The sequence below is a fragment of the Benincasa hispida genome, chromosome 9 (assembly GCF_009727055.1).
Source record: "Benincasa hispida cultivar B227 chromosome 9, ASM972705v1, whole genome shotgun sequence".
Taxonomy (NCBI): domain Eukaryota; kingdom Viridiplantae; phylum Streptophyta; class Magnoliopsida; order Cucurbitales; family Cucurbitaceae; genus Benincasa; species Benincasa hispida.
In genome coordinates, this window is record NC_052357.1 from 75,002,999 (window position 1) to 75,015,428 (window position 12,430).

The window sequence follows — 12,430 nt, forward strand, 5'->3', positions numbered from 1 at the left end:
CATTTTTGCTATATATTTGAACTTGATCCACATTTATGTCACTACATAGAGTTCAAACTATATTAAATAGCCTCAGGACCTTAGTTTATTAGATTCAAGATTACTATTTCAATAACAACTTTATCAAAAAACAAAACAGAATATGTTTATTAATTTACAAACTACGAGTTTTAGGACATAAAATCCAACAAACTCCCACTTGGACTAAAACTCCTAATGGAGTATCACAATGTTGAATTTAAGCGAGAAACATATGAGTACAATAAAAATATGAATACAATAAACTAGGGCATATACCCAAAAGTTCTTCTACTAGTCCTAGTTTACAAACTTCGTAGACATAGACTCTGCAAGTGACATTCAAACACTTTAGCCGTGAGGGCCTTTGTAAAAGGATTAGCAATGTTTTGCTCAGAAGATATCTGGGTTACTACAACGTCTCCATAATGTACAATCTCTCGGATCAGATGGTATTTGTGCTCAATATGCTTGCCGCGCTTGTGGCTTCTTGGTTCTCTTGAATTTGCAACTGCACCACTATTATCATAATATAGAGTGATAGGCATATGTATATTTGGAACAACTTCCAAATCTGTCAAGAATTTCCTCAACCATACTGCTTCCTTTGTTGCTTCACAAGCAGCTAAGTATTCAGCTTCCATTGTGGAGTCCACAATACAGTTTTTCTTCACACTTCTCCACACTACTGCTCTTCCATTCAGAATGAACACTGATCCCGATGTAGAGTTTCTTGCATCTTTATCGGTTTGAAAATCAGAGTCAGTGTATCCAGTAAGGATCAAATCCTTAGTATCATATACGAGCATGTAGTTCCTCGTTCTCCTAAGATACTTGAGGATATTTTTAACGGTAGTCCAATGATCATATCCAGGATTGGACCGATACCTACTGACTATCCCTGCCGTGTAGCATATGTCAAGTCTAGTACATAACATTGCATATATCAGGCTCCCTACTGTGGAAGCATAGGGAATGCGTCTCATATCCTCAACCTCTTGAGGTGTCTTAGGACATTGATTATTTGACAAATGAATTCCATATCTGTAAGGTAATAGACCTCTTTTGGAATTCTGCATCTTATACCTAGACAACATTTTGTCTATATAAGTTGCTTGAGACATGGCTAGTGTTTTGTTCTTGCGGTTCCGAATAATCTAAATCCCGAGAACATACTNTAAATCACATTTAAATATTAAAGCTATATCTCTAAACTGAAAAAACCTGACCACTATATCACATATACTTGTCGGTTTCTCTCTCTTCACCTAATTCGAACAATTCGAATTATTCTATCATACTGTTCTAAGTTTATTCCATATGAGCTAGTAAGGAAACCTAATGGACCTATAGATCATGGGCTCCAACAGCCCGAGATTAGCTAGCTAAACTCTTTAGACAGAGCTAATCAACATTCGTTAACTAACGGGCCATTCCACTATAATTCCGTAGTTGCACTCCCTTCACTATAGATATATTTGTGTCCATTTGATATAACCATGATTAGTAAGCTAATCCTTCACTGGTTGTTCGTAATCTTGGCAGGATCATTAAAATCGTTTTACCCCCAAGACTACATCTTGTTCCTTAAGTTCCACTGATCCTCTAATGGACAATTGGTAAGGTCCAACCTATAAACCGAACCCCTCTCGGGCCAAGGAAAGGGTGGGGCCCCTTGTTCAAGACCTGGATTTAGTACTAAAGGGAACAATCTATCTACTATCCCTATAATGGGTAGGAGTGAATTTCGTCTTGCATCCTATGTTCCCAGCTATCCACCGATCTTACCCCTGAAATGGGAGGCTTATTGGGCCAACGATGATGAGCTACCCTCACCTATGCAAATCTAAGGATAATTCCGAGTGAACAGGAGTTCATAGTTAGCTCAGGATTAAGATTAAGTTACCTAGGTCATCAATTAACGAAATAATCAGTTTTATACATAAAACGACATTTAGAATGTAAAAAGTGACTATTTCATGGTTCAGTCTTATGTAAACTCATTGCATAGGATGCCCCCACTCATATATCTCTATATGAACGATTCAGGATCATATCGTTTGTACTAACTACAAAGTGGGCCGCATCCATAGTTTCCCCAGAATAAGGTGCCCAACCTTATTCATATACTATAGACCATTTTTGCTATATATTTGAACTTGATCCACATTTATGTCACTACATAAAGTTCAAACTACATTAAATAGCCTCGAGACCTTAGTTTATTGGATTCAAGATTACTATTTCAATAACAACTTTATCGAAAAACAAAACAAAATATGTTTATTAATTTACAAACTACGAGTTTTAGGACATAAAATCCAACATTCGTGTTGTGTAGCGGTCGTGTTGTTCGAGCGTTCGAGTTTGCTATGTTCGAGCGTTCGTGAATAAGGAGCGTGGAGACGAGTCTACAAACGTGCGTAGAGATTTCTCCTTGTTCATTTGTATATTCATGCTGTAATTTCTATAATGAATGCATAACCATTTGTCTCTATTTACAACTATAATTTGTAATGTTCATACATGATTGTAATTTGGAATGATATTTTCTGCTACTCATGGAAATCTTCGTGATCGATTTTCTTCAATTGGTATCAGAGACGCGATGCTTTGCCCGAGCGGTTCAAGACCCGGTTCGCCTTTATGAACTAGAGACTCCTTGTCTTTGTAATAGTTAGCTTTAATTTTTTGTGATTTTAAGGCAATTTTACCCAGTTCATCAACATTGATTTTTTATACATGTGATGTATGGTGATTATATGCCAAAGTGTTTGGTATATAGTTTAAAACCCACCTTAGGTTGTGCAATTATTCGTGCATCATGTATTATAAATGTTATAATCGAGCATGAAGAAATTACTTGAAAGCATGTGCATGCATTATGAAATATAAAAGTTATATTTTGCATGCAGTGAGCATTATCATGCATCATCCTTTTATTATAAGTGTTATAGTCTAAGGGTGAATGGAAGCATGTTTTGCTTGTTTCATTGCTGTTTTTGTATAAGTGTTATATAAAAGAAGTAGCAATGAATGGACAATGTACTGAGCATGACACTTAGGCTGTTTATAAGCGTTATGAATGCCTTATATGTGTTAGCTTAGCATTATGGTGTTCGTTTCCATTTATAAGTATTATAAAGGAAATTAGACCTAAAACCAATAAGAAAGAGTTGCATGCGGACTTAGGGTGAACTCAAGTTTTTTAAAAGGGTTTTAAAATTGGATTGAGATAGACCTAAGTTTCACTGGTTCTAAAGAGTTTAGTAACCTAGATTAATCTTTTAAAATGGGTTTATTAGGATTATATTGGTTGGAATCAAAGATTAAATTTGTTTTAAATCTATCTATAAGGGACTTTTTGTCGAAGGCGGGTTTTGACTAGGTATGCGCTGTCTCTTATACACATCTAGATGTGTATAAGAGACAGCTGAGAGAGTGTTTAGAGTAAGTAGGTGAAGGGTGTGTGTCAACACGTCATATGGTCTCTGTCATTGGTTCACACCGTGAGATCATTCTATACTCCCTCGTAGTACCCTGGGAGCGTTCCCCTTCAAATGGGTTTTGTGCAGTTGGTCAAGATCAAGGTGAACTCCAGAAATAGATAGGGTCGCTTTAAGTTTTGTCCCAATTGGATTTTTTCCCTTCGGATTGGCTTTTTGGGGCGGACCTCTAGGGCCTAAAATGGCAGGTCACATTTACGAGAGATTGTTAAGTAAGTTAATGATCTCTTGGCCAAATCAATGATGGCTAGTCGTTATAGGAGCAAGAGTTGTTCTGGTATTAATGACTGGTTGAGAATTTCTCAATTCAGATGAGGGATAACTGACCTCCCTTCGACGACTTTTGTCCTAAACCTTTGAAGCGTCATTGCAAAACTAGATGTCACACGGGGTTCATATTAGTTTTGTTAAAACCTTATTGGATGTTGTTTTGTTTTACAATGGGTATTTGCTTAAAACCTAACATAGGTCAATGTGTTTGTCTTTTCAGCAACTTGTTAGTATTTCCGTTTAAAGCTGTTAATATGATCGACTACTTATAGTGGAAAGAATCGTGTGAAACGTATTTCGTGGCAAACAACCTCGATCCCACTACTCTCCAAAAGAAGAAACAAGACAGTAAATCTAATTTATTGGTCTTGGAGACGTGTTTCGTAGAGAATGATGATTCTCCCTGGATCCTTGATTCAGGTGCTACCAATCATGTCAATTCCTCTTACTAAGGATTCAGTTCCTAGCGAACGTTGCCACAGGGAGAGATGACTCTTCGAGTCGGTACTAGTGAAGTTGTTTACGTTGTTGCTGTACGCAGGCTAAGTTATTTGTTGACAAGAAACGTTGTCTGTTACTGGATAATGTTTTTGTAGTTCTTCATATTAAGAGGAACTTAATCTTGGTTTCTTGTCTCATTGAACAAGGCTATACTGTCTCCTTTTCTAATAATAAAGTGTTTATTTTCAAGAATGGAATGGAGATTGGTTATGGTTCAATGGAAAATAACTTATATGTACTAAGGTCATTAGTCATAAAATCCTTGTTTACCACTGAAATGTTCACTACGGCAACAACAGCTAAAAGACCAAAGGTTTTTCCTAAGGAAAACGCCCATCTTTGGTATCTTAGGTTAGGTCACATCAACCTCAATAGGATTGAGAAGTTGGTGAACAGTGGACTTCTAAAGAGTTTAGAAGAAAACTCCTTGCCGAAATGTGAATCATGCCTCGAAGGCAAGAGACCAAATGACCTTTTACTGGAAAAGGTTACAAAGCTAAGGAAGCCTTGGAGCTTGTACATTTAGACCTCTATGGTCTGATGAATGTTAGAGCTCGGGGTGGGTATGAACATTTCATCTCTTTCATATATGACTATTCAAGGTTTGGATATCTCTACCTAATGCAACGTAAGTCTAAAGCTCTTGACAAAGGAGTATAAGGCTGAAGTTGAAAACTTGTTAGGTAAAAAGATAAAAACACTACAATCTGATCATGGTGGAGAGTATATGGACCTCCAATTCCAAAACTGTATGATAGAACATGGGATTGCATCCCAACTCTCGGCCCCTAGTACACCTCAGCAGAATGGAGTAAGCTTCTTTTGCGTGAGATCTCTAGTGAGACTGAGACTGCTAAGGGTTTAACAAGAGTTGTTGAACAGGCCGATAGATCAACAAGAGTTGTTGAGGTCGGAACGTCTAGTCAACCAGCTCAAGAGTTGAGACTGCCTCGACGTAGTGGGAGGGTTATGAACCCACCGGATCACTACATGGGTTTGACTGAAGCCCATAATGTCATTACGAATGATGGGGTCGAGGATTCGTTGTCTTTTAAGAAAGCAATGGAGAATGTTGACAAAGATGAATGGGTTAAAGCCATGAACCAGGAAATGGAGTCTATGTACTTCAATAACGTCTGGGAGCTTGTTGATCCACCTGATGGGATAAGACCTATTGGGTGTAAGTGGATCTATAAGCGAAAGAGAGGTGTAGATGGAAAGGTGCAAACCTTTATTGCTAGACTCGTGGCAAAGGTTATACCCAGGTTGAGGGAGTTGACTATGAGGAAACTTTCTCACCTGTTGTCATGCTCAAGTCTATCAAGATTCTCCTGTCTATAGCCACATGATTATGAAATATGGCAAATGGACATCAAGACTGCCTTTCTTAATGGTAATCTTGAAAAGATCATCTATATGACTCAACCAGAGGGGTTCATTGTTCCAAATCAAGATTAAAGAGTTTGCAAACTTAATAGGTCCATTTATGGGTTGAAACAAGCATCTAGATCTTGGAACATCAGATTTAACACTGCTGTCAAGTCATTTGGCTTTGATCAGAACGTTGATGAGCCTTGTGTTTACAAGAAGATCATCAAAAACTCAGTAGCTTTCCTGGTACTGTATGTAGATGATATCCTACTCATTGGGAATGATGTAGGGTATCTGACTGACATTAAGAAATGGCTAGCTGCCTAATTCCAAATGAAAGATTTGGGTGAAGCACAGTATGCTCTAGGGATCCAGATCATTCGGGATCGTAAGAACAAACGGTTAGCCCTGTCTCAGGCATCGTACATTGATCAAATGTTGATCAGGTACAGGACGTAGAATTTCAAGAGGGGTTTGTTACCCTTCAGGCATGGGATCATTTTTTCTAAGGATCAATGTCCTAAAACACCTCAAGAGGTTAAGAAGATGAAATGGATTCCCTATGCTTCAGTTGTAGGAAGCTTAATGTATGCAATGTTATGTACCAGACCCGACATTTGCTATGCAGTAGGGATTGTCAGTCGATATTAGTCCAATCCAAGATTTGATCATTGGACGACAATCAAGACGATCCTCAAGTATCTTTGGAGAACGAGGGACTACATGCTCATATATGGAGATAAGGATCTGATCCTTACAGAATACACGGACTCTAACTTTCAAACCGATCGAGATTCTCGCAAATCGACACTGGGGTCAGTGTTTACTCTAAATGGAGGGGCTATAGTCTAGCGAAGCATCAAGCAAGGATGCATCGCAGACTCCACTATGGAAGCCAAATACGTAGTGGTTTATGAAGCAGCTAAAGAGGTTGTTTGGCTAAGGAAATTCCTTTTAGATTTGGAAGTTGTTCCAAATATGGATTTGCCTCATACTATTTATTGTGATAACAGCTGGGGGGTTTGTGGCAAATTCAAAGGAGCCTCGGAGTCATCATCGGGGTAAGCACATCAAACGAAAATATCACCTGATCAGGGAGATTGTGAATCGCGGTGATGTAATAGTCACGAAGATCGCATCAGAGCACAACGTTGTGGATGAAGGAAATCGGACTCGAGATTTTCATGAGCAGCGGAAATAAGATTATTCCAAATCACAATCATGAATGAACATTACATTTACTGTCGACTTCAAAACAAGCGGTTAGAAATTACAGTATGAAAAAACTCAAATGAACAAAGAGCAAACTCTACGAACATTTAAAGATGCGTCTCTACGCTCCTTTGCGCACGACCGCTCGAACAACAGTAACCTCGAATGCTTGATCTACATGACCGCAACACAACACAAACACTTCATGCTCGTCCTCAACGAATGCCTCGGCCATGAACTCCTCAGCAACAGCACGAACGGCCTCTACAGTACCTCGACGATGTCGAGTTGAGTATGACACCACCAAGAAGGCTACCTTGGTATTCTCAGTGTGAGAACATATAACATAAATAACATAGATAAATGAACTTGGTATGAGGCAGAAAAGGAGGAAACACCGACGTGTATACGACTAGGCAAGTGTGAGATGGCAGAGACCTATCGTATAGGTCGATGCCCAATCAATTTAGCTAAAGCTAAGGGATTGTCTAGCAAAAAGCTATGCGATCGTTTAGCTCGGTATGTCACCTACAGACACTACACGGTCGTTTACTTTGGCAGTGATCGTCTAGCAAAACTATGCGATCGTTTAGTAAAATAACTGTACGATCGTTTAGCTCGTCCAGAGTCGTCGTTAATAAATCTATATTTACTTGACGACTCCGTGAGATTCTTTTGTGCAAGAGAGAAATCTCAAAAATCTTTTATGTAAAACTTTTAAAACAACTTGTAAATCTTTCTAAAATTAGAAAACTAATTTCCTTTTATCTCACGGTTACCATGAATCCAATAACCACCCACTCAATTGGTTATTTAAAGAAAAAGAATTAATTATCAAATAATTAATATATTATAAATATAAATGATAACCAATTTATCATACTATATTTATAACCTATAGTTTTAATATTTCATCTCATGAAACATATAAACCATAGTTCTTTTTCTATTCCATGGTACTTAATGTAAATCTCATTTACATCAATCCTCCACTAGATGTATCTCATACCGATTATATCATATATAATCAAAATACCTCTTGTTAATATGAACCTTTCAAATCAACACCAAGTACTGATCCTCAACTGAATCCATTGAGCTACCAAGGGGATCTCGTGGACCTGTAGCTCGAAGCTCCAACGGTACGTGAATAACTGACTAAACTCTTTAGTCAAGGGATCCACTATCCGTTAACTGCTAGACACTCTACTAAATACCGACAGTTGAACTCTCCTTACCACAGATATATTATATGTGCATCTTAACCAATCAGTAGTGCGACAACCCTTCACAGATCGCTAGTAAGTACAGCTGGGCCAATAACCGTTATGCCCCTGTAGTTACATCTAACTTCTTAAGTACCACTGATCCCTCTAATGAACATAAGTCAACTATGAATGAGTCCTCTCTTCCAAAGAGAAGATGTGGTCACTATGTTTAAGCCTTAGAATCAACCCTTAAGGGAGCAATCTCTCTACATATCCCTACTTCAGGAAATGAGTGAGTTCCATCTTGTGGATTGAGTTCCCATCTTTCAGATTAGACAAGTTCCTAAAAATGTAGGCATGTTGAATTGGCAAACTGGCCACTCTGACCCATACTAATCAAAGGACTGCCCTCAAAGGCAAGAGTTCCCAAAACACTCAGGATTGAGGTTGTGTCACCTATGGTCGTTTAGATGAGATGCAAATCTCTAGTATCAACAACGTTATATACAGAGTCTAGTCATCTCGTGGTCCAGGTCTTAGAAAAACTCTTTATATAGGACACCCCCGCTCGCACGTCTCCACATGAATGGTTAAGATCTATCGTCTGTAGTAGTTTATAACACTTACAAACCTCTACAAAGTGGGTTGTATCCTTAGTGTCACCAGGATCAGGTATCCACCTTAATTCTTATATTATAGATCTATTTAGGTTATCACTTAAGACATGATCCACTTGTATATCACATATACATGCTTAAGTTCACATAAGATAACCAAGGAGTTTTGTTTATTAGATGTGAGTAAATGCCAGAATTAAATAACACTTATTTTATTCATTAAACAATGTGTATCTTTACAAAATAACGAGACTCCAGGAGAATTAGGACACCAATCCCAACAGTTAATCCCTTTACAAAGGCCCTTATGGCTAAAGAGTTCGAGGGTCACTTGGAGGGTCTAGGTCTGTGGGACATGTGACATCTTGTCTAGGGCAAGTGGGAGATGATACTAGGGTATGCCCTAATTTATTGTATATTGTATTGTACATTAGTCTCCCGAGTCATTAGGACAAGTGGGAGATTGTTGGGATTGGTGTCCTAATTCTCTCGGAGTCCCGTTGTTTGTATTGATACACATTGTTTGATGAATAAAATAATTGTTATTTAATTCTGGCATTTACTCATATCCAATAAATAAAGCTCCTTGGTTATCTTATGTGAACTTAAGCATGTATATGTGATATACAAGTGGATCATGACTTAAGTGATAATCTAAATAGGTCTGTAGTATAAGGATTAAGGTGGGATACCTGATCCTGGTGACACTTGTTAGCTTTAGGGCTTTAATCAAACCAAGAATTTTGATGATAACAAACTCAGATTTTTTGTAGTAATAATTTCAGTGTCACTATCTTGTAGAGCTCGAAAAGACGATTCCAACGCAATTTGAATCGCTCAAATCGGAGTTCAAACGAGAAAGTTATAAGCAAAAAAAGATTGGAGAGGAAATTCAATGTGGCAGTGACATGTGGCACCTTGCTGACGTGGCACACAAACAGTCAATATTGATGACGTGGAAGCTGACGTGGTGAATGTCGTGATGCCCCAACCGGTCACTTTTTGCTGGCGTGGCACATGATGTGGCAGTGACGTGACGACCGTGGACGAATGAGATAATGATAAGTGGCGTCACCCAGCTTCACGCGCAGACGTGCACGTGCGGCGATTTCTTCACAGAATGCGGCATGTAACGCTTAATCTCCTCCCCTGTGCACATGGTGCTCATTTCATCCGGCTATTTTTTATTTTTATTTTTATTTTCTTATTTTTCTTTAATTTTCTAATCCAATTTTCTCCAAATTCTCACCAAATTTCTGCCTTTTCAAATTTGATTTACTTCCTAAATTTTCATCCTTCAAATCCTTTTTATTCTACAAATCTCAATAATTCCAATCTTTCAAAATTTCTTTTCAAATCCTTTCCTTTTCTATTTTTATTCAATCTCTACCCTTCATTTGCAATCATATCCAATGGTCAAAATTTATCCTCCTCGCCTATAAATTCGACTTGATTTTACTCTTCATGGACACATCAAAAGCTATCAAGTCTTAAGCTCTCAATTCTCTCTACTCTCAAATTCTTGTCCTCTTTGCTCCTAAATTGGCCTAGAGTTATTTTTGTGAGTTTTTTTTTTAGTGCTCAACTTGTGTATTTAGCCTTCAAGAGGTAATATTGTGAGATTTTCTTTTAATTTTTGGGAATTGTATTAAAGTGTGGGTACACCTTGGGTTGTGAGAAAAAGAAATTGTTTGATCCTGAACCAGTAAAAAGGATCTTGGGTTTCTCTTTAGCCTAGGAAAAAAAGAGTTGTGTGTCGGTTTGGTCCTCACCTGCAAGAGGATCACTTAGTGAAATACCCAAGAAGGAGTCTTGGAGAGTGGAATAGGTAATTTGCCGAACTACTATAATTCTCGGTGTTTTCTCTTCCTCTCTCTCTTTGATTTTTTGTTTTCAAATTTTTTTTTGCTTCTTGTCTTAATTATTTTTTTAATCTTTCCAAATTGCATGATTTAATTTTTAGTGTGTTATTTAAATTTATCCTTGTGTTATTTAAATTTATCCTTGATTAAATTGTCTTTAAATTTGAAGTTATCATAGCTTGCATGATTTAAGTTTTGTCTTGCATAAATTTTCTTTAATCAAATTAGTGGGTTAACTTTATTGAGCATTGTTTGATGAGAGATAAAATTATTTTTTTAAAAAAAAAAAAAAATTGGTAGTCAACCCTATTCACCCCCCCTCTAGTGTTGCCTTTAGATCCTACAACACTACGGATATGGCTCGCTTTGTAGAGGTTTGCAAATGTTGTAACCTACTACAGATGGTAGATTCTGACTATTCATGTGGAGACGTGCGAGCGGAGGTGTCCTATACAAAGAGTTTGTATAAGATCGAACCACGAGATGACTAGACTCTATATATAACGTCATTGATACTAGAGACTTACATCTCACCTAAACGACCATAGGTAACACGACCTCAATCCTTAGTATTGTGGAACTCCTGCCTTTGAGGGCAATCCTTTGATTAGTATGGGTGATAGTGGCTAGATTGTTAACTCAACATGCCTACCTTTTTGGATCTGGGAACTGGGAACTCAATCCACAAGATGGAATTCATTCCTTTCCCAAAGTAAGGATAAGTAGAGAGATTACTCCCTTAAGGGCTAATTCCAAGGCTTGAACATAGTGACCACATCTTCTCTTTGGAAGAGAGGACTCAGTCATAGTTGACTTATGTTCATTAAAGGAATCAGTGGTATTTTAGGAGTTAGATGTAACTACAGGGGCATAACGGTTATTGGCCCAACTGTACTTACTAGCGATCTGTGAATGGTTGTCGCACTTCTGATTGGTTAAAATGGACACATAATATATATATGGTAAGGAGAGTTCAACTATCGGTCTTTAGTGGAGTGTCAGGCAGTTAATAGATGGTGGATTCTGTGACTAAAGAGTTTAGTCAGTTATTTACGTACTGTTAGAGCTTCGAGCTACAGGTCCATAAGGTCCTCTTGGTAGTTCAATGGATTCAGTTGAGGATCAGTTCTTGGTGTTGATTTGAAATGTTCAAATTGACAAGAGGTAATTTTGATTATATATGATATGATCGGTATGATGTATGAGATACATCTAGTGGAGGATTAATGTAAATGAGATTTACATTACGTGCTATGGAATAGAAAAAGAACTATGGTTTATATGTTTCATGAGATGAAATATTAAAACTATATGTTATAAATATAGTATGATAAGTTGGTTATCATTTATATTTATAATAATATTAAATATTGGATAATTAATCATTTTTCTCTAATAACCAATTGAGTCGGAGGTTATTGGTGGTTCATGGTAACCGTGAGATAAAAGAAATTTTTTTTCCTAATTTTAGTAAGTTTTGAATGTTGAAAAAATTGATTTTGAGATTTTCTCTCTCGCAAAAGGAATCTCATGGAAGTTGTCAAGTAAATAAGGATTTACTAAGTGACAGCTTGACCAAGATAAACGATCATGTAGTGTTTTGTAAGCGATAGACACGGAACTAAACGATGAGCTAAATGATCGCTTAGCTTTTGCTAAACGATTGGCAATTGATAGGTTTTAGCCATCTCCCACTTGCTCAATCGTTTACATGATTATGGAGTGAGGCAATCGTTGAGAACAAGTGTGCTTTGAAAGTATTAGAGATTCCTAGAGGCATACCGTGTTGTTCGAGCGTTCGAGGTTGCTTTGTTCGAGCATTCATGAGCAAGGAGCGTGGAGACGAGTCTACAAAAGTGCATAGA